The sequence below is a fragment of the Cydia splendana genome, chromosome 20 (genome assembly GCF_910591565.1).
Source record: "Cydia splendana chromosome 20, ilCydSple1.2, whole genome shotgun sequence".
NCBI classification, from domain to species: domain Eukaryota; kingdom Metazoa; phylum Arthropoda; class Insecta; order Lepidoptera; family Tortricidae; genus Cydia; species Cydia splendana.
In genome coordinates, this window is record NC_085979.1 from 12,464,457 (window position 1) to 12,485,621 (window position 21,165).

The 21,165-nt window shown below is 37.3% G+C and overlaps 1 non-coding gene across 1 annotated transcript; it reads right to left on the bottom strand.

Annotated features, from left to right (window-relative positions):
- Positions 1 to 460: 460 nt before the first annotated feature.
- Trnan-auu (transfer RNA asparagine (anticodon AUU)) lies at positions 461 to 533 on the bottom strand. Its single transcript has one exon. It is a non-coding gene; the product is annotated as a tRNA-Asn (tRNA).
- Between the last annotated feature and the right edge of the window lie 20,632 nt (positions 534 to 21,165).

The window sequence follows — 21,165 nt, forward strand, 5'->3', positions numbered from 1 at the left end:
GACTTTTCTTGGTCTAACTCTATACTATTATTGTACTACTTCTGATGTTTCTCCAATAAATACAATAAAATAAGTATGAGTAAAACCCGCTGTTCTACTCTGTCGCCGATCAAAGCGTCGGCGCCATCAATTTCCATTTAAATGCTTTGGGTGCTTGCAGCCAGTTCCTTCCAGCAGTTTAGCTAGCAGCTTGTATAAAGCTTGTAGAGTATGTTTAGTTTGCCTTAGACTTTTATGTTGGCTGTCCATGAACACACACACTAGGCGAGAACTGAGATACCAGCACGCCGTTCTCCCACCTTCGTCACCGGGCACGGCATTCTCCTGCCAGTTATACGGTCGCGGCTGCCGCTCCCGCATTGGACTTAATAGTCATTTATGGAAGTGCTGCACTCTTATGGACGCTATTTAAACCATCATCTTATTAAGCTTAGAATAAATTTAAAAGTGGAAAAATTACTGTCTTGGGTGAGACTTGAACTCACGGCCTCTGGATCAATACTCCAGCGCACTGCCATCTGAGCCACCAAGACCTCATCCACAGCCAGCAAATCTTTCCACCATATTATAGGTCAAGGGGACCTTAGCGACATTTACCGCAAGAGTGTTACACTTCTTAAACGGCTACCGGAGTTCCAAGTCATATTGGAAATTCACCAGTTACGGTGTGCTACCCATACTAATTTTAATTTTTAACAAGCAGAAACGTCTGCGAACGATGCTATTAAATTATTATTATTAGATTTGCTGGCTATGGATGAGGTGTTGGTGGCTCAGATGGCAGTGCGCTGGAGTATCGATCCAGTGGCCGTGAGTTCAAGTCTCACCCAAGACAGTAATTTTTCCACTTTTAAATTTATTCTAAGCTTAATAGCATCGTTCGCAGACGTTTCTGCTTGTTAAAAATCATCATCTTATTGTTATTACAGGCCATGATTGAACAAATAAATAAATGAAATTGTTCTTAGACCAAACTAGTTAACTATGATGGTTGTTGTTTATATTAAATTCCAATATAACATGGCGCAGTCGGTGGGATACGAACCTCTCCTAAATCCTGCAGTCCCTAAGCTCAAAAAGTCTTGTGTTGTAAATATTATTCATGATTATTTTTTGATAAGAAAAAATGTAAATTTCAATTCATTCTGACTATGCTTTTATTGATTTTATTTCACATCATTCTAATCACTACACTGTCAATTGAAAAGTAGGTCGGTACTTATATTTCTTAAAGGTCTACGTATCAATGGCCTTTTTCAATCAAACCAATTAAAAAAGCTCTACTAAATCCCGCCAGAACATCATAACTCTGAGCCGATCCTATACAAGCAACCCTCGTAAGTCAAGATCGAACTGAATAGGCACCCTTTGACGGCATCTAGATGATTATTGAAGGCTAGCGAAGCGCGACTCGAAAATTGAGAATAACCAGTTAGAAGTAATGGGTCAACTAGCAATGTGTTATAGAGAATTTTCATAAATTGCAATGTTCCTATGAAATGTTATATGTATAGATACGCGGCAGCCAAGTTCAAAGAAAAAGGAACTGGTGACGCAGCAACCGTGTGTAATATTACACCAACCATATCGAGCTACTTTTGACCACTTCACATCTCAAAATCTATTAAACCTACACACATGAAATTTGGCACATTTTTTCAAGCCTCTTCCATATATCCAAGCCAAGACAAATCCTTTATACTTTCAGGATTTTCTACACAGCACAGAACTTGGCACCCATATAGATCTCAATTCTTTTATAGTTGAGTCAACCACGACACATGTTCTTATGTTTATGTTGGGATCTGTATTTTCTTCTACACGTTAATTGCCAAATGTTCTTATAGTTAGTTTCGATTTATATGACATAATTATGTAATAGACGCCAATGACAATGAGTGACGCAAATGTTAAATAAATTAAACAATCGTCAACAGTCAAGAACATTGAATATGGATTCCTAATTTGAATTTGGAACTTTCCAGAAAAGTAAATTTTGCAAATGTTCTGCAACTAGCACATTGCTACTCGTAGTTGTTACATTTCGTCGGCCACTTTCTGCAATATTTGTTATATAGTCAGTTGGATTAACCCACGGTCGTCAAGCAATAAGAAGCCACTGAGCTCTATAGCCGTTATGAGAGCTTGGTAGCTTTCCAAGGCACGAGGCTGGATATCTCGTCAATGGGATTTAGTGGTCATCAAAAGAATGAAAGGAAGCATTGTTCTGTATTTTTAGGCACACACTGTGACATTGCTAATATTTTTGGTATTTGATTTGCTTGATTAAAGTTTGTGTGTTCACATTGGATACAAATTTTGCTAATTAAGAGTTACACTAACCCACCGCCAAAAGCCATTCCCATTCAATCCAAGATAGAAGACACATGGGGGAGGTCACATAATTGTTTTATCCAACCACCCTCTACAAAAATATGAAATAAAAACTTAATAAATACTTTCCACGAATTTTTTTTTGACATTATCATTTGGCCCATCAATGACCAATGAGTTATATTATATTTATCCAAAAAAATTCTGCTCTTGTAAAAAGATCGTAAATGCCGGAAAGATACGCCCTTTTGCTTGTATGGCTTTTTTTATCGCCTGAACCAACCCTCCATTAATATACGTGGCCCGATACGCATTTTGCCGTTTTTTTGCTTTTTCAAAGTGCGTATAAACTGAGGAAAACTATATGAAAGCGAGTCATCTTCCTTTACAAAATATTTCTTTAAATTCCGCTTCACGGTAGTCACTTATCCGAAATTCACACAATAGCAAAACAGTAAGTAGGAATCTACTCGTAGCAACGATGCCAGTGGAAATTGTTGAATATCAATTCCAAGTGAGTTCTGGTCGCAAATTTCGTATTCATACTATGGAGATTATTTTCATATTCTGTACGCTATTCAGCAAACTCAAGTTTCAATTGTATTTCCTATTAATTTAATTGCTTTTCTCTAACATCATTTTAAAAATGATGTTCAAACTACGCACCTGCATAACTCTACCCATTAAACAAAGCTTAGAAATAAATGAATGGTGGAAAAATTCATTGTTTTGGGCAAGACTCAAAATCGCGAGTCTGGAATGTACTTATTAATTACGAGTTGGGTTAGATTAGGTTTGATTTGAAGTGAGAATAGCACTCCTAGGTGACCTGAGTGTAAATATACCCATCTAGTGGTGCAAGTTAGAAATGCATCGGCTAAGTTAGGCGCACCACTATTAGATACAATCGATAAGGTATCTCTTGGCTGTCAATCTATTGTTGTCTCTACGATATAAGGGGGAGTCAGGGAGACTTGTCTAGTACGGATATGATGGTCGTTCTTGTCTACGTGACAGCGTGATAAAACGGTGTCCGTCACTTTCTATCCTACGGTGTTAAAAAGTGACAGTTATTTTATCACGTGGATAAAGATGGATAAAGCCATCCATAATAAGCCGGCAGTTGGGAAAGGTGAACTAAAAAGCTCACGACGATTCAAGAACTTGCATGCAATATTCAATATATTGCTAACTACAGAGTACAATGCAGTCAGTCAGAAGAAGTTTGACCAAATACCTCAATTGAACGAAAATCGCATGCAGGTTTTTGAACCGTCTAAATGAACCATTTGTAATTCTATTGATTTGCGCTAATAAAACATATGCGATATGCCTTATTATGCTTATAAATATTTAAAACAGACAGTTATAGTTTCATCGAAGGTAAAACTCTTTACTTTAAAATTTAAATGATACCACTCAAAATGCAAGTTTTGAAGGCTGGCAACGCACTTGGCATTGCAGGTGTCCATGGGAAAATGATAGTAGAAACATAATCGGCCAAGAGCATGTCGGGCCATGCTCACTGTAGGGTTTCGTAGTTACCATTCTGTCAAAATAGGCCAAACGGGGGCTATTACTAAGTATCATAATAAGTAGTACCTTTGCAGCGCTTTGTACTTACGTCTTTTTACTAAGAAAAGATGATTTTTTGTAATAACTCAAACACGACTAGACTGTATTTATTAAGCTCTTATTTCACGATAATTTCATATTTTTTGGACCCGTGGCAAAAGTCAGAGGGGGGGGGGCACAATTTTTTTCATTCGGAGCGCATATTTCCGAAAATATTAACTATATCAAAAAAATGGTTTTAGGAGACCCTTACTCGTTTTGAAAGACTTATCCAACGATACCCTACAGTCTACACTATTGGGATAAAACAAAATAAAAAATCTAAATAGACTTTTTGTATGGGAGGTACCCTAAAAAAAATCTTGTTACCGTAAAACGGGGTGAGTAGGTTTCGCGGGGAGAGGTGGGTTATGAATGGGGAGAGAAGGTTTGAGAGGGGGGTAAGAAGGGATTTTAAGGCTACTGCTACAAAAATAATGTATTCCAATTTAAAATGGAGCTAATAAAAAAAAAAGTAAAAGAGAGTAATACGCATAATAAAAAAAAATCGATCCAACAATCTTCCAAAATCACCTTTGTATGAAAACCCCTCTCATCCCAAATACGAGGCACTACGGGGTGAGGTGGGTTTTCCTCTTTATCGTCAAAGTTATGAAATGGAACTACCCAAAATAAAATAAAAACGTAAATACAAACGTCCGGAACACTTATTATATACACCAATCAGTTTTCATATGTAAAAATAAAATGTTATCGAGGTTTGAATTTCAGTTTTGACCCTACTCACCCCATTTTACGGTATACTTTTTATTTTACCGTTCTATTTATGTATCGATGCCAAATTGCAGCTTTCTAGCACTAACGATCACGGACCAAAGCCTCGGACAAACATACAGACAGACAGACAGACAGACAGACATGGCGAAACTATAAGGGTTTCTAGTCGACTACGAAACCCTAAAAAGGGCAACATTGGTTACTAATACATAGTAATAAAAGGTTCCTATGTGCCCTTTCGAAAGGAAACACATGTGGAAAGCTATATCGGGCACCGCCATAGGAAAGTGTAATAAATTGTTATTATCCTAATCCACCGACCTTTTTCTGAGCTCGCATTGCCCTGTACCTATACTTGTAGTACGAGTACTTATTACCAGACATCGTACATTTTATAGCATTTTTGGTGCAGCGGAGTGGTGTTAACGGAATTGGTATAGATAATTCCAACTGAAATGGTAAATTAAGGTTAATATTAACGTAATTAACGCTAATTAATCATTAGGGTTGAAATTGTTTACACCAATTCCGTTAACACCACTCCGCTGCAAATGCTATACAATTTACGATGTCTGCTTATTACACGCATTAACAAGATTTATATACTTTTACCTTCAAATATATACGGAAGTTGTTAGCTGATCCCGGTCTATCATGCTATTTGAATAATATTTATAGAATTATTTATTTTTTTTATTTACACAATCGTGTGGGATCCTTCAGTATTTATTGAGGGTAATATCATTTTAAGAAAGCGCTTATTTTTTAGATATCCGCACAAAACTGTTCACGGAGCTCTTATTTGTAAGTATTTCTTTTATACTTCGACTCAGTCATGGAGATCAGTTCTTGAGACTCCATGCATGCTATCATTTTATAAATAGTATTTGTTTAAAAACCGGGCAAGTGCGAGTCGGACTCGCGCACGAAGGGTTCTGTACCATAATGAAAAAAAAACGAAAAAAAATGCAAAAAAAACGGTCACCCATCCAAGTACTGACCACGCCCGACGTTGCTTAACTTTGATCAAAATCACGTTTGTTGTATGGGAGCCCCATTTAAATCTTTATTTTATTCTGTTTTTAGTATTTGTTGTTATAGCGGCAACAGAAATACATCATCTGTGAAAATTTCAACTGTCTAGCTATCACGGTTCGTGAGATACAGCCTGGTGACAGACAGACGGACGGACGGACGGACGGATGGACGGATGGACGGACGGACGGACGGACGGACAGCGAAGTCTTAGTAATAGGTCCCGTTTTACCTTTTGGGTACGGAACCCTAAAAATGGTTAGTTAAGACCCTTATTTTTAATCAACTGCAACGTTGATAACGTTTGGTACTCATCATCATTGGCTACAGCATTTTTACAGATGATAGTTGCAGCGACTAAAGAGGTATTTTGAGGCGGTAGTCTACAGCCTACATTGACTAACACTCAGTCATTCTGATTCCTGTCATGATTTCAGCCGTAATTCAGCTTTGTAAGGGTACGATGTTATCAAGACCACAAATTACAGAGTCGGCGCGTTATTCTCTACTTACGTGATGACGTCATCGCGGTGTAGTCACGTCTATGATTTAGTACTTGCGTTACGTGGTCTAACACAGAATTCGATTCCAATTTGTCTATACATCTACATACACCTACATCTTTGTTTAACTTAAGCAGTTGGTAAGACATTAACACATCGGTAACTCGTGGCATTTAGGTAGCACTTAAAAGATTAGTTTAATTAATGCCTTTTTTGAGTGGTTTCTTTTTCTCGACTCGTATAAGAAGAACATTGTCACATCACTAGTCTGTTAGAAACTGTCAAGTGCCACGAGTTACCGATGTGCGCTCATCACTAATCTTTTAAGTGTTACCTAAATGCCACGAGTTACCGATGTGTAGACTTTATTATGGTCAGCAGCGGAAAAGTTGTAGGATACATGAGACGTTTAACCATTATTACGTTAAGTAAGTAAAAATTTGGTATGTACTTAAACTAGTTTTTTCCACTATATACTTGCAGCCCAAAATGAAATAAGACAGGTTTTAAAGCGATAGATAGGTACGTAAGAAAGTTAGTTACAGCTATTATGCTCATATAATCTATAACTTTCGATAACAAACAATATATAATATACTAACTTATTCTATAGTTGAATTATCGAGAAGATGGAATTGCATTTGTAGTGGTTGTATGCTGATAGTACAAGAAAATAGAAAATTCAAATATAGAATGCCTGTAAACAAACAATACTACTACATATGCAATTCCACGCTCTCGATGATTCAACTATATTTAAGTTGAGTTTTACGTAAGTATTTCTTTGTATTATACCTACTACTCATTAATTTTTATGACGGCGTTGTGAAGAACAAAACTTCTAATTCAACTAAAGTAGGTACCTAGTCATAAAAAGTGCTAGAAACTTGAGAACTATGTACATCTAGTGCTTTTACTAACCCCGCTACCGCTACGTGACTTGGTAACAGATTTGTTACTAGATGAATGGCATCCCCGATTCATCCCCTCTAATGGTACGGCCGTGATTTAGGAGCCTGGGTCATTGTGTGCTTTATAGTAGGGCCGAAGCTTAAGTTACGATGGGGCATTAAACTGGACAAGAGCGAGTCTGAATGGGCATGAAGGATTGGTATAGTTCGTGTCATTCACGATGAGGCGCAGATTTGTCAAATCTAACGTTTAATTACATGACAATACGAGTCAAGACACGCGTCTTCGTGAATGACACGATCTAAACGCAAACCTCTTGGGTTGCAATCTACTATGAAAGTTGGATATGGAAGTATGTAATTAAATTACTAATTGTACTCTTACGAAGTCGCGGGCAAAAGCTAGTTATATAAAACCTGCTTGAACTAAAATCTTTTTGTACTAACCAGATCAATAGAACAGCATACCGGATATCGTTAAATACTACCCTACTTAAAAGTCAAAACCACACATGTGGCCAGTCATATGCTAAAAAGCTAGAGATAACTTTATGCATATGAGCATGAAAATTCATCCGTGGCTCGTGAAAAATCGCTTTATTTTATTTGTCGTCGGTAAATTTTAAATCCAAGCCGAAACTACGAGGGTTCGAATACGACGAGACGTGCCGAGAAAATATACGCACTGCCTTTTGCCCTTTGCCCTCTTGGCGGGGGCACGGCCGTACCACCAGATGGCAAAAAAGTTTAAGACCAAAGACGAGGTAGTATGTTAATAAAAGCTAAGTATACAAACCCTAATGATTGCAAACTGTAAACCTTTCATTATTATAACCAAGTTTTGTTTTAAATTCGTAGCTACCCGGACCGAATATAACATTATTCAAATTATTCAAGTAAATTTGTTAAATAAATTCTGGAGCTTTTACTCGGATTTCTTCTTTGAGTGAGATTTTTTAGAAGTTTAGTAAAAATGATCGACTCCTTTTAGCCGAAGAGCGAGTGAACATTTCCGCTTGTTTTATTTAAGTGCCGCTGTTTTCTATTTACAGGACGCAATTCTCAACAGCTCCTCGTGAAATTTTTAACCAATTCGATAATAAAATAATACAAATGTTCAATATGGATTCGTTTTTTAAGAAATTTTGAATACAGCTTACAGAACCTCTAGTAAATATTTAACATTAAAGAGAGATTCGTAACTAGGGATGGTATGAATACGATATCGACCGAACGGTAGGTACGTGAATTATTGAAGTAACGCTGCCCATCACTATATTTGTACAAGTCGATACAAAGCGGTCGCATTGATACTTAATGTACGTATCTTTACGTTTTCTATTTTTAATTGACTTCAAGGTTTTTAAGGTTTTGAAGGATGAGGTTCTCAATTCGTCGTTTTCTTTGTTTTTCTTTATGTTTTTTTGGTATGTTCTCCGATTTCTCGAAGACGGCTTAGCCAATTCGGATTAATTTGAAATGGATTTGTTTGAAAGGTTCATCAGTTGGACCCATTTAAATTGTGTCAGGATCTGACAATGGGATCCTGATGAAATCAAATGAACTCTTCAATTGTACGAATATAAGACAGTTAAGTATAATAATAGGGCAATCGTGCACTCGGAAACCGATATTTGGTGAAGAGGAACTATTGATGAAGACCATTAAACTATGTCATATTATTTTATGAAGTCGGATTATTTTTATGAGGAAGCTTATAACTTTCTTGTAATGTTTGTATTTCTTTCCGTCAATGTTTACAATTAATATTTTAACATTCGAGTCATTTGATCGAGCCGATATCGTTCGCCGCCACATTACCGCCGCGATTATGACGTTCAATCCGCCACTCATCACTCATTTTATCAAGGAATTTAACAGACAGGTACAGCACCAATAATACAACACCCGTGTCAAGAAATCTGTAATGTAATTACTTATTAGTGCTCAAAATGCTAATGCCCAATAGTTGACACCTTGCTGTCACGTAAGGTCACGTATTTGAATTTGGCCACTCCTTTGAACACAGTATCTCCGACATGTAGATCTACAGATCTAGTGCATAATTATTTTTAGAGAAACGTACGAATGTGTCTTGCTATTTTAGTCAGTCTCCATAGAAAAAGTACTGAAGTTGACTAAGTACCTAGCATGATAAATACGAACGTTTCCGAGAAAATACGATGGAAAACTATTTTGCACATCTGTTATGCAGCCTGCAGTTGACATCCAACCGTCACGTCACATTTAAAGAAAATCTTTTCAAGCTGGTTGGAGGAAAAATAAAGTTTCTTAATACGGCTATGCTGGGGCTTTACGGTAGAAAGTTATAACGCTTAACTTTTGCGTCTCTGGTCCTTTCAGTTAGCAGTTTAGGGGTACTTATAGAATTTTAAGAAGGTTATTGTTCTCTGAAACTTGTCCAATTCATCAAAATGACATCTAAATTAGAGTTGCCCCGAATAGTGAATTTGGCCGAATACCGAATACCGAATATTCGGCCCCTCTTTCGGCCGAATACCGAATATTCGGCCCCTCTTTCGGCCGAATACCGAATATTCGGCATGACATGCGAACATTTTGAGTCATAATTATTATGAAAACTGTTCGCCAACAAAGCACAACGTTTTCTAAGATATATTTCTATGTTGAACAGAATTAATGAATTTAGTTAGAGTCAATAAAATCAGACCCATGATAAAAATAAACTGTTTGTAATTAACAAATGCTCAAAAACGTGCCTTCGTATTTAACTACTTTCCAAGAATACATTTTAAATATTAAATATACTAGTTTTCGGTTATTTTTTTGTGTAATTTTTCATTTTAGGTAGGTGCAACAGATATTCGGTATTTGGCCGAATAGTAGGCAACATTCGGCCGAATACCGAATATTCGGCATAGTGGCCGAATAGGCCGAATACCGAATAGTTGCCGAATATTCGTGGCATCTCTAATCTAAATGATGTCAGTCGCGCGTGCATTTCGCTCGTAGGTACTTGTCTGTAGATGTATTTGCGCGAGATAGATATGATTTTTGATGTCAAAATGTAAGTTTGAATTTGCCTGCTGGTAAATTGTAGGAAAAAGTCAGTCTACATATATTTATTTTGTTTCTTGAAGAACCGATATGGAATTAACTTCAAAATAAACGTTTACAGACAACAATTTTTCATTACCGCGCAAGTTTTTTGAAATATCGTAGTGCTATGGCTGTGATATTATGTAAGTTGCACCTCCAAACTGGACTGCTGCCAAATCTAAAGTGATAATAGGTAATAAGAGAGGTAACATTCCACTGTATTTTAACCATACAGGGATTTAACTGGAAATCTTCATGAGACTCAAAACATATTACATGACACGGTTACTAGCGTCGCCTAGACTGTTACCTGTCCATCGGTAAACCTTATTACAAAAGGCATAAGTTCCAGCGATGGAAGGTTAAAAGTGTTGCTGTTTGTACATGGATGCGTGCTAAGGATTCTGAGACCGATTGTCACGGAAGGTGTCCGCTAGTCTCCTCATATAGCCGGTACTATACTCCATCCAACATAAAAATCTATAGCACATGATGACCTTAGTTCCCATCGCAGCCGTATAGTGCTGCTGTGCAATAATCTTTGTACCTGGCGGGGACCATATCCGAATGTATCATTGTGCGCTCGGGGATGATATCCGGCACGTGTATTCTTTTGATTTTGTATTAATTAATTTGTCTTGAAGGGCCTCTGCGCTGTGGCTTCGGCCCCAAGGCTTCTGAAGGGTCCGGGACCTCCTGGTAGTAAAGGAAACATAATAAAGGAGATAATAAACACACCTACTACGTTACGAGTACCTACTTGTTGTTGATACAATCACTAACCATTGACGTATTAAAATTCTACAAGGATTGCATACTTATTTGATGTATCCTGAATGGCCCCTATAAAAGATGTCGTAACTACGTTCGTCCTTACTGATATCTGATATGTTACCATTGCTAAACGAGACTGAGTCGAGCACTAAGAAAAACTGATGTATCATGGCCTTGAGGTCCGTTCGGCATGGACATTTTAGTAACATATCGATTATACCAGACGTAAGTACCTATACCAATATGTACTAGTTTTTGTAGCTAGGAATTGTAATACCAAAGACAAATATATGTAAGTATATCGTCTCCATACTCGCGGTTTGGTAATAAAGCTGATGTATGGGGTTACCACTCTTTCTTTTCTTATATTTCTCTATAGTAATACAAAGAAAATAGAGCGAATTTTATTATATTATTGTATTAACATTTTTAGCAACATAAACCAGACATAAATATATGTTTTAAAACATAAATGTTCATGCCAAGTTTCATGAGTTTATGGAATAAGGAGAACTGTTAGTGAGACGTGTTAGATAAGTGTACGTTCTGTAAATCGTTTTTCGAAGTAAAAAATGTGCTAAGGTTTAGATTATGCAATATATATTATATTCCGTCGCTAGTGTGGAATAAGACGAGTAGAAAACTCCGTTTTACGACTACGTTTACGACTTTTAGTTCGCGAAACGGAGAGAAACGTCATTATGGGAGTAAAGTTTATTGCATGTGTTTATACTTAGCGGGAAACGCGATTGGCAATGAATGTTTTCACGGTCAAAACCTACATTACAATTATTAATTGTACAACGGAACTTAATCGTGTATTTAAATACTAAGAATAACCTCGGACGTTTACAATTGCACACACACACAAGTCTAAGTCCAAGTAAAAATTGTGAAAGTTTAAATCAGTGTTTTAGGTACATTAGAATTATTGGAAATAATTGAAATCATTGCTAAGTATGATAATATTGATAATTATGTACGGAAACCTCTCAAATCATAATTTAGGTCTCGTCTAACGAGGGTTGTTACTTTAAATTTGGAGTCCTACTTTCGTAATTCCGATGACAATGCCATACTATGCTAAAAGCAAGCTGAGCGAAGCTGAGTCGAATAGTAATCAAAAGTACTTCTTGATAGAAAAACATATTTAGGGACAAGTCCGTAACTCGACACGGCGCTCAAAAACTCGCATTACTGAGTTTGGAGCTAAGACCGCCAAGCTGAAATGGGACTGGGCCAGCCATGTCTGCCGCATGCACCCACATAGGGGGGCAAAAATAGCCACGGTGTAGGTACCACAAGATGGGCGAGGATCTGGCAGGCCCAGGCGGAGATGGCGGGATGACCTGGATATCTCAACGGCTGGCCGGAGATTGCTCAAAACCGAGACGGATGGAAATCTCGGTATCCCAGATATAGGCTAATCATCATTCATTCAGCAATATAAATGTGTGTGTTTCCACACCGAATCAGGCTTGATTGGTTTTTATTGTTTTAAAACAGTACATTTGTTTTATTGTCTATTTGCACGCCACCACTGACGTAGGCAATTACTCGGGACGTGTCATATTTGAATAAATGTTGTGTATGTCATAAATGTTATCAAGTAAATTTATTTAATTTTTGTGGGATATATAGATATATTTTTGTGGGTAATTTTGTCAATTATTACTCTGATCTTATTCCAATTTCTTTAACAGTACCTAATACACAACAATAGCTACTCATGTCTAAAAGAAAATATAATTTATTTACATACAAGATATATACAGTGGCACTACTAAACGAAATTAATAACTAACTTAAATCTAAAATAGGCCCCTGAGGCATTGTCACAAAATGTTTGCAAAACATCTAAAATATACCGCAGATTAGATTCCTTAATTATAAAACAGAATCCACTTAAATTTAACAAGCTCTACTTAAGCGTCTTAAGTAACTCGATATTTTGGCCACATGGGGCTTCAGTGCACGGTAGAGCGCAGGCCAAGTTTGAAAACATCTAAGTATTACGTGTTATTACGTGTAAGAAGCTTTAAATAGCGAAAGTATTATGTTGTAATTATTGGAAATTTTCATTCAAAACAACTACAAGTCATAACGTTTACAAAGTCAGAATGTATTTATTTAAACTTGAGTGCACGGTAAAAATATTATACACAAAAGGCGGACTTAATGCCACATGATATTATCTACCAGTCAACCTGAATTATGGAATAGGTACAGCATAATATAGGCATACATACTATAGGTACCTTCCAACCAACAAGCAAACTCTTCGATCGATCGCAATTAACTCCCTTATTCATAAAACTGTTAAAACTATCTCTCTTTCTTACAAACAGAAATATCTACTTAACGGAGAGGGACAAATAATTATCAGAGGCGTCTTAGAATTAACAGACATTTCTGAATAAGGTTTGTAGGCTGCCGAGGGTATAATTGAAATGTCGCTAGATTGGACTCTGACGAAACTTAAATCCATCTTTTCTCATTGAGATTTACTTTCCGACCAACTTACAAATACGCGTAGAGAGCGTACAATTTAATTAAAACCTTATATCAATGCAAAATAGTTCATAATCGTATACCCAGCTTATCTGGGCCCTAAAAACACAGTACATTTTCGTTCGCCACTCGAATGTGGGAAACAAAAGACTGGCGCCACAAAGGCATCTTTGAAATGGCTCATGTGACATTGTATGCTTATTTTCAGGGACGCGATTTTGCATTTTTTTACTGCATATAATATCACAAACTTATCACATTGGCGAATACATTTTAGATCTTTTAATTTTGTTAGTGAACATTAGCTCAAATGAGACTGGGCCGGTCACGTCTACCGCATGCATCCGGAGAGGTGGGCTAGCTTAGCCACCAAGTGGATGCCGGTAGAGGGACGTGGCCGCGGTAGGCCCAAACGGAGATGGCGGGATGACCTGGACAGCTTCCTGAATAACTGGCCGGAGGAAGCGCCAAATCGGGAGTCGTGGAAATTAAGGGGAGAGGCCTTTGCCCAGCAGTGGGACACTCAAATAGGCTAAGAAAAAAAAAAGTAAACATCAACGTTTGAATGTAAATAAAAGGTTATTATTCTAGCGTTTGCACCTAAATTTTAAGGTAGGTAATATTTTGACAAATTAACTTTCTTTAGAGATGACGTACTACAAGTAGGTAAATAACTTAAACATCATGATTGAAACACATATTGTACAAAAGCAATGTCTACGGAAGTTAAATAAATAAATCCATACTATATATTCTCTTTATTTATTTTTCGTCTTAAGTTAGGTTTGTTATAATATGAATATAAAAGTAAAATATAAAAACACTTACAAAACAATAAAAAATACATATAAACACATTATAAAAAACCTAACCTAGGGTGCCGCCGGCAGCGGGGCTTGGCCCAAGCTGCCGGTGGTCAGGGCCGCAGAGTGAGGAACCGACGTACTATACGCGCCGTGTCCAATATTACCGCCTTCTGCATCTGACCCTTGATCCAACCACCCAGCGAGAGTCTCTCTAGGTGTTGGTCGAGACTCTTCGCTATGAGACCGTTCGCTGACACAACTATCGGAACAATGATCGTCGAGTCAACATCCCACATGGCGGTAATCTCGTGAGCTAAGTCTAGGTATTTGCTGGACTTGTCCTTCTCGGCCTTCACGAGATTCTCATCATGGGGGATGGTGACGTCGGCGAGCACGGCCCGGCGCTGCGATCGGTCTATCAGCACGATGTCAGGCTTATTGGCGACAATAGTCCTGTCAGTGATGATAGATCGATCCCAATAGAGCGTGGCACGACCATTCTCGAGAACAGGCGCAGGTAAGTACTTGTAGTACGGTACTTCGCGGTCCACAAGGCCGTATAGAAGAGCAAGTTGCTGGTGAATAATCCTGGCTACGAGATTATGTCTGTGCAAGTACTCACCGTTAGCAAGATGAGAACAACCGGAAATGATATGCCTGAGTGACTCTCCGGGACGGCGGCATGCCCGACAAATGTCGACCGTACCGTCCTTCAGGATATATTTCCGATATACTATATATTATTATTAATATTATAAAGGCGAAAGTGTGTCTGTCTGTCTGTCTGTTACCTCTTCACGTTTAAGCCGCTGAACCGATTTATTTGAAATTTGGTATAGTGATAGTTTGAGTCCCGGGGAAGGACATAGGATAGTTTTTATGTCGGAAATCATCCCTGAAGAGAGTGCAAAGGGGGGTGGAATTGAAAGAGTAAATAATTGAAGTAAGCAATTTAATGCGCGAATTAAATGATTGCTATTAGCATTATCCAGGCGCTACACCTACTTTAGCTGCTATCACTAATTCAACGCAGATGAAGTCGCGGGCAAAAGCTAGTACTTACTTAATAAATATACATTATAGGACATTCTTACACAGAACGACTTAGTCCCACAGTAAGCTCAATACGTCCTGTGTTGTGGGTAGGTACTAGACAACTCGGAAAAAAATATTTGTGATTAACAATTTAACACACAAATTAATTGCACTTACCAGGATTCGAACCCGGGACCTCGTGCTTACCTGCTGCTTGAAAAATATACAGCTCAAATGCTCGAATACCTACGAGTAATAACCAGTTTCGCTTGCTTTTGTATTACAAAACTTAATGCAGATTTAGACGACGCGCGAACTCGCATGCGATTTTAGTTACATTGCGGACTGTGGATTACGTACAATTCAACCGACCAATCAAAACCCGCAATGGTATGAAACTCGCATACGAATTCTCGCGTCGTCTAAATCAGCCCTTAATCCGGAAAATCACAGCTGACCCAAAAAGCTAAGTACAGTTCTAACAAAACAGCTTTATTCCGTGTCACCAGTAATCTTCACATCTCCGATTTGATGAAACTTAGACTCAATTCGCTCATACATAAAGTCGTAAATTATTTGCATTCACACAGAATGTGGCTTTGGGTGCTTACACCAAGTTCCTTCCAGCAGTTTAGCATCTTGTATCAAGCTTGTAGAGTATGTTTTGTTTGCCTTTGACTTTTATGTTGGTTATCACAGTCACTTTCTGCAATATTTGTTATATAGTTAGTTGGATTAACCCACGGTCGTCAAGCAATGCGAAGCCACTGAGCTCTATAGCCGTTATGAGAGCTTGGTAGCTTTCCAAGGCACGAGGCTGGATATCTCGTCAATGGGATTTAGTGGTCATCAAAAGAATGAAAGGAAGCATTGTTCTGTATTTTTAGGCACACACTGTGACATTGCTAATATTTTTGGTATTTGATTTGCTTGATTAATGTTTGTGTGTTCACATTGGATACAAATTTTGCTAATTAAGAGTTACACTAACCCACCGCCAAAAGCCATTCCCATTCAATCCAAGATAGAAGACACATGGGGGAGGTCACATAATTATTTTATCCAACCACCCTCTACAAAAATATGAAAAAAAACTTAATAAATACTTTCCACGAATTTTTTTTGACATTATCATTTGGCCCATCAATGACCAATGAGTTATATTATATTTATCCAAACAAAATCTGCTCTTGTAAAAAGATCGTAAATGCCGGAAAGATACGCCCTTTTGCTTGTATGGGTTTTTTTATCGCCTGAACGAACCCTCCATTAATATACGTGGCCCGATACGCATTTTGCCGTTTTTTTGCTTTTTCAAAGTGCGTATAAACTGAGGAAAACTATATGAAAGCGAGTCATCTTCCTTTACAAAATATTTCTTTAAATTCCGCTTCACGGTAGTCACTTATCCGAAATTCACTCAATAGCAAAACAGTAAGTAGTAATCTACTCGTAGCAACGATGCCAGTGGAAATTGTTGAATATCAATTCCAAGTGGGTTATGGTCGCAAATTTCGTATTCATACTATGGAGATTATTTTCATATTCTGTACGCTATTCAGCAAACTCAAGTTGCAATTGTATCTCCTATTAATTTAATTGCTTTTCTCTAACATCATTTTAAAAATGATGTTCAAACTACGCACCTGCATAACTCTACCCATTAAACAAAGCTTAGAAATAAATGAATGGTGGAAAAATTCATTGTTCTGGGCAAGACTCAACATCGCGAGTCTGGAATGTACTTATTAATTACGAGTTGGGTTAGATTAGGTTTGATTTGAAGTGAGAATAGCACTCCTAGGTGACCTGAGTGTAAATATACCCATCTAGTGGTGCAAGTTAGAAATGCATCGGCTAAGTTAAGCGCGCCACTATTAGATACAATCGATAAGGTATCTCTTGGCTGTCAATCTATTGTTGTCTCTACGATATAAGGGGGAGTCAGGGAGACTTGTCCAGTACGGATATGATGGTCGTTCTTGTCTACGTGACAGCGTGATAAAACGGTGTCCGTCACTTTCTATCCTACGGTGTTAAAAAGTGACAGTTATTTTATCACGTGGATAAAGATGGATAAAGCCATCCATAATAAGCCGGCAGTTGGGAAAGGTGAACTAAAAAGCTCACGACGGTTCAAGAACTTGCATGCAATATTCAATATATTGCTAACTACAGAGTACAATGCAGTCAGTCAGAAGAAGTTTGACCAAATACCTCAATTGAACGAAAATCGCATGCAGGTTTTTGAACCGTCTAAATGAACCATTTGTAATTCTATTGATTTGCGCTAATAAAACATATGCGATATTCCTTATGCTTATAAATATTTTAAACAGACAGTTATAGTTTCATCGAAGGTAAAACTCTTTACTTTAAAATTTAAATGATACCACTCAAAATGCAAGTTTTGAAGGCTGGCAACGCACTTGGCATTGCAGGTGTCCATGGGAAAATGATAGTAGAAACATAATCGGCCAAGAGCATGTCGGGCCATGCTCACTGTAGGGTTTCGTAGTTACCATTCTGTCAAAATAGGCCAAACGGGGGCTATTACTAAGTATCATAATAAGTAGTACCTTTGCAGCGCTTTGTACTTACGTCTTTTTACTAAGAAAAGATGATTTTTTGTAATAACTCAAACACGACTAGACTGTATTTATTAAGCTCTTATTTCACGATAATTTCATATTTTTTGGACCCGTGGCAAAAGTCAGAGGGGGGGGGGCACAATTTTTTTCATTCGGAGCGCATATTTCCGAAAATATTAACTATATCAAAAAAATGGTTTTAGGAGACCCTTACTCGTTTTGAAAGACTTATCCAACGATACCCTACAGTCTACACTATTGGGATAAAACAAAATAAAAAATATAAATAGACTTTTTGTATGGGAGGTACCCTAAAAAAAATCTTGTTACCGTAAAACGGGGTGAGTAGGTTTCGCGGGGAGAGGTGGGTTATGAATGGGGAGAGAAGGTTTGAGAGGGGGGTAAGAAGGGATTTTAAGGCTACTGCTACAAAAATAATGTATTCCAATTTAAAATGGAGCTAATAAAAAAAAAAGTAAAAGAGAGTAATACGCATAATAAAAAAAAATCGATCCAACAATCTTCCAAAATCACCTTTGTATGAAAACCCCTCTCATCCCAAATACGAGGCACTACGGGGTGAGGTGGGTTTTCCTCTTTATCGTCAAAGTTATGAAATGGAACTACCCAAAATAAAATAAAAACGTAAATACAAACGTCCGGAACACTTATTATATACACCAATCAGTTTTCATATGTAAAAATAAAATGTTATCGAGGTTTGAATTTCAGTTTTGACCCTACTCACCCCATTTTACGGTATACTTTTTATTTTACCGTTCTATTTATGTATCGATGCCAAATTGCAGCTTTCTAGCACTAACGATCACGGACCAAAGCCTCGGACAAACATACAGACAGACAGACAGACAGACAGACATGGCGAAACTATAAGGGTTTCTAGTCGACTACGAAACCCTAAAAAGGGCAACATTGGTTACTAATACATAGTAATAAAAGGTTCCTATGTGCCCTTTCGAAAGGAAACACATGTGGAAAGCTATATCGGGCACCGCCATAGGAAAGTGTAATAAATTGTTATTATCCTAATCCACCGACCTTTTTCTGAGCTCGCATTGCCCTGTACCTATACTTGTAGTACGAGTACTTATTACCAGACATCGTACATTTTATAGCATTTTTGGTGCAGCGGAGTGGTGTTAACGGAATTGGTATAGATAATTCCAACTGAAATGGTAAATTAAGGTTAATATTAACGTAATTAACGCTAATTAATCATTAGGGTTGAAATTGTTTACACCAATTCCGTTAACACCACTCCGCTGCAAATGCTATACAATTTACGATGTCTGCTTATTACACGCATTAACAAGATTTATATACTTTTACCTTCAAATATATACGAAAGTTGTTAGCTGATCCCGGTCTATCATGCTATTTGAATAATATTTATAGAATTACTTTTTTTTTATTTACACAATCGTGTGGGATCCTTCAGTATTTACTGAGGGTAAAATCATTATAAGAAAGCGCTTATTTTTTAGATATCCGCACAAAACTGTTCACGGAGCTCTTATTTGTATTTCTTTTATACTTCGACTCAGTCATGGAGATCAGTTCTTGAGACTCCATGCATGCTATCATTTTATAAATAGTATTTGTTTAAAAATGGTTAGTTTAGACCCTTATTTTTAATCAACTGCAACATTGATAACGTTTGGTACTCATCATCATTGGCTACAGCATTTTACAAATGATAATTGCAGCGACTGAATAGGTATTTTGAGGAGGTAGTCTACAGCCTACATTGACTAACACTCAGTCATTCTGATTCCTGTCATGATTTCAGCCGTAATTCAGCTTTGTACGAGTACGATGTTATCAAGACCACAAATTACAGAGTCGGCGCGTTACTCTCCACTTACGTGATGACGTCATCGCTGTGTAGTCACGTCTATGATTTAGTACTTGCGTGGTCTAACACAGAATTCGATTCCAATTTGTCTATACATCTACATACACCTACATCTTTGTTTAACTTAAGCAGTTGGTAAGACATTAACACATCGGTAACTCGTGGCATTTAGGTAGCACTTAAAAGATTAGTTTAATGAATGCCTTTTTTACCCGACTGCGCGACGCAAAGGAGGGTAATGTGTTTATTATCAGCCTATATATGTATGTATGTATGTATGTATGTTTGTTCCTATGTGGCACTCCAGAGACCAAACGCGTGAACCGATTTTGATAATTCTTACGTCAATCGAACCGTCTTACTTTTGCGTGTGTCACTAAAGACATGACAGTAATCAAAATTCAATATGGCGACAACCAGACGCCAAAATAGAAAAAAAAAAAAAAGCTAACGAAATATGTCGAGTGGGGTATCACTGAATAGGTATTTAATAAAAATTAGTTATAGGTTTCTTTTACAGTTTTTCATTTAGAGTGACCATTTAAAATCTATAACGTTATAAAGTTATAGTAATTCTGTTCAGTATTAATACTGCACTGCGCGACGCAAAGGAGGCCAATGTGACTATGTGACTAATGACTATCCTATAATATAAATTAAAATATGATAATGAAGCCTATATGTACAGTCGCCATCAGATATATCAGAACTAATTGCCCCCTCATTGCACAGTGCCATCTTTTGGGGAGCTGAGTAAACATTAAGTAACCAAGACAACTCAAAATGAGTTTACATAGTTACGTTGTGGTAAAAAAATAATTTTATGCAATTATACGCGTGTTGATATGTGTCAACACTAATAATGTGTGGTAATGGTAATGGTAATGTGTTTATTATCAGCCTATATATGTATGTATGTATGTATGTATGTTTGTTCCTATGTGGCACTCCAGAGACCAAACGCGTGAACCGATTTTGATAATTCTTACGTCAATCGAACCGTCATACTTTTGCGTGTGTCACTAAAGACATGACAGTAATCAAAATTCAATATGGCGACAACCAGACGCCAAAATAGAAAAAAAAAAAAAAGTTAACGAAATATGTCGAGTGGGGTATCACTGAATAGGTATTTAAAAATTAGTTATAGGTTTCTTTTACAGTTTTTCATTTAGAGTGACCATTTAAAATCTATAACGTTATAAAGTTATAGTAATTCTGTTCAGTATTAATACTGCACTGCGCGACGCAAAGGAGGCCAATGTGACTATGTGACTAATGACTATCCTATAATATAAATAAAAATATGATAATGAAGCCTATATGTACAGTCGCCATCAGATATATCAGAACGGC